Source organism: Anneissia japonica, unplaced genomic scaffold, assembly GCF_011630105.1.
Source record: "Anneissia japonica isolate Jap-2015-1 unplaced genomic scaffold, ASM1163010v1 scaffold665_len1252844_cov201, whole genome shotgun sequence".
NCBI lineage: Eukaryota > Metazoa > Echinodermata > Crinoidea > Comatulida > Comatulidae > Anneissia > Anneissia japonica.
In genome coordinates this window covers 598,926-601,911 of record NW_022757135.1, presented here as the reverse complement: position 1 = coordinate 601,911, position 2,986 = coordinate 598,926, and positions in this window count along the sequence as shown.

Sequence of the window (2,986 nt, the reverse complement as noted above, 5' to 3'; positions counted from 1 at the left end):
TATTTACTTTAATAAAAATGAGAAAGTTTATCTGACCGTTTTCAAGAGGAAACCTTTAATTTTAAAAAACTTAAGTCATTAAAAGACACATAGCTCAAAAGTCGAGAAATCTCATTTCCCACCAACTAGAAATCAAACTTTTCCCGGGGGACGACCGCCCTGTAAAATGCGTATGACACTGATAAACAATCGAAATTCTTTGTATTATATTATTATGCTAAACATTTTACAGAGTGGACTTCCTTATGTTGTGGTCATTGACTGTAATATTATTATGAAATAAGTCCAATAAACAACATAAAACATATCAAAAATATTAGGTTAAAGTCCATGTATAAAACGTACGGTAATTTCCTAAAATTTGGATAGGCCTATCTGAGATTGATAGTCAATCAAAATTCTATGTACTATATGCTAATTTAACGAGATTTGCCTATGATTTAAGGAAATATAAATATATATTGAGCTACGCAAAGTTTAGAAGTTTCAAGGTTAAGTTGTGGTCATATATCCTGCTAACGGTTAACAGGATTCGGATCCTGCTAACCGTTAGCTACCGTGCGTCCATACGAGAAAATCCCGATCCGGATACCAAAAATATGATGATCAAATCACTGGCCAATAAAAAACTGGAAATTGTAAATGCGTACGTGTGATTGGTTGATGATAAAAACGCGCTCAACCTGCTAACCGATGGCGCTTGCTAACCGTTAGCGGTATCCGGATACTAACCGATCGGGCGTTTTCACGCAGGTGCTAACGGTCAGCTCCCGATCCGGATACTAGGGCTCTCGTGAGAACAGGCTTCAGACTAATATCATTAAGAAATAATATTGCTATGGACTTTCAATCAATACATGCAGGCGCAGATCCTGCAGACCTTTGCACCGTTCGTATCGCTATGGTAATAATCAAAAAAACAAACACAGGGAGAATATACATGTGTGTTGATTCTTATAACCTTATTGGATAGCATATATAATTTATTATATATAATTTTTTTATAATTATAATAATATTTAAATAATTTCCTGGTGGAAGTAAAACACACCAATCAAGTTTGGTTTTGATCAGAGTACAGTTGTTGAAAGAATTGCATTATTCTGCTTCCTTTAAGAATAAGTTATATTATGACTAAGTTCTTATCATAATAGGAATTTTAAACTGTAATATTATTAACTAAGACCAATCAACACATAACATAACACATGTACATATCAAAATTGTTATGTTTAAACCTTCCTCGTCGGTGCTTGCATAAAACGTATGTCTTGGAATTTATTAGGTTAAAGTTCTCACGTCGAGGCATGCATGAAACGTAATTTCCTAAAATTTGGACATCTGAGATTGACAGTCAGTCAAAATGCTCTGTATTATCTATGCTAATTAACGAGTGGACTTCCTTATGATTTAAGGAAATATAAATATATATTGAGCTACTCAAAGTTTAGAATTTTAAAAGTTAAGTTGTGGTCATAGTAGACTGTAATATCATTAAAGACCACTGAACAAACAACATGGAACATATCAAAATTATTATTATTATTATTATTATTTATTATGCACTTCAGTGCATGAATATAACGTACGGTAATTTTGGGGATAGGCCCCTATATGAGATTTGAGAATGTACTGAATATAAAATCTTAAATATTTTACATTTTCATCAGTGATCTATCAGAAATACGGGGATTAGTTATACTGTAAAGCCTTCGGAACCCCTGCTACACTAAGACTGCGATCCAACAGGCCGCGTGAATATTCCATTTTGATAATGTAGATGTTTTTTACATATTTCTTATATTCTATACTAGACAGATAAATGAATGCCTGAACTGATATTTTATTTGTTTCATACCGTATTACTTTCTATACAAAAGAGATATCATAAATCATATACTATTGTGTATTGTGTGCATTGAACATTTGACGACGACGATAATGAAGCCAAATTCCCAACCGTAACTCAGGCTAGCCTCACTTGACACTTCACATCAAAGGGCCTGTTCATTAATCTTGCACAGGAGCCTGTCATCACCTAGCTTCCTCATCATCATCATCATCTTTGTCATCATCATAATTATTAATTGTCCATATTATTATTATTATTATTATTATTATTATTATTATCATTATTATTATTAATAATAATAATAATAATATTATTATTAATAATAATAATATTATTATTACTATTATTATTAATACATAGACACTAAATTTCGGTTGAAGAAAAAATGCATCCTGGTTTCGTAATCAATCTTTATAAATCTTACACTAAAGAGAAGAAATAATGTAAACTATCATTAATTGTTCACTCCAGAGTTCACAGACTTGTGGTTCTATGTCAAGAGGGTAGGTTGAGTCCAAACACAAAGGTGGAATTTAGCCTTTTTTCATATTCAAAACTAATCAATTAACTTGTGGTCTGTCAGCTTAAAATGCCGACCAACCGTACTGGTGGCTACAGCCCTGCATTGTACATAAGCCACGTTTATTTGTTTTATACAACATACTATTATGGGTATAATTATCTTTCTCAAATTTTTAGGTGGATTTATATTAAAATCTCCCAGATCAACTGTACTCGATATGTTTTTTTTTCACTTCTCTCTTACATGGCGGCGCACTTCAACTATTGAAACTAGAGTTTCTATATAGGAATTGAAACTTGAGTGCCTATGCCTACTCTGACTGATTTAATGGACGAATTCAACAACAGATACTAGTATGGTTAAATGAGGCCCGTAGTTATTTTCTGTTATTGAAATAGCAATAATCATAACAGCAGAGGGGTTTTAAAATAAAGTATAATAGATAGGCCTATGCTGAAAAAAAACAATATATGCTTACAAATACAAAGACATGTGTCTCCCAGGTTAACTGTCGACAGGTTTTTATTTACCTCTCTTTTACCTCCTGTCTCTTATACACATCTAGATGTGTATAAGAGACAGATTTATTCCAGTATCCGGAATTGGAATTG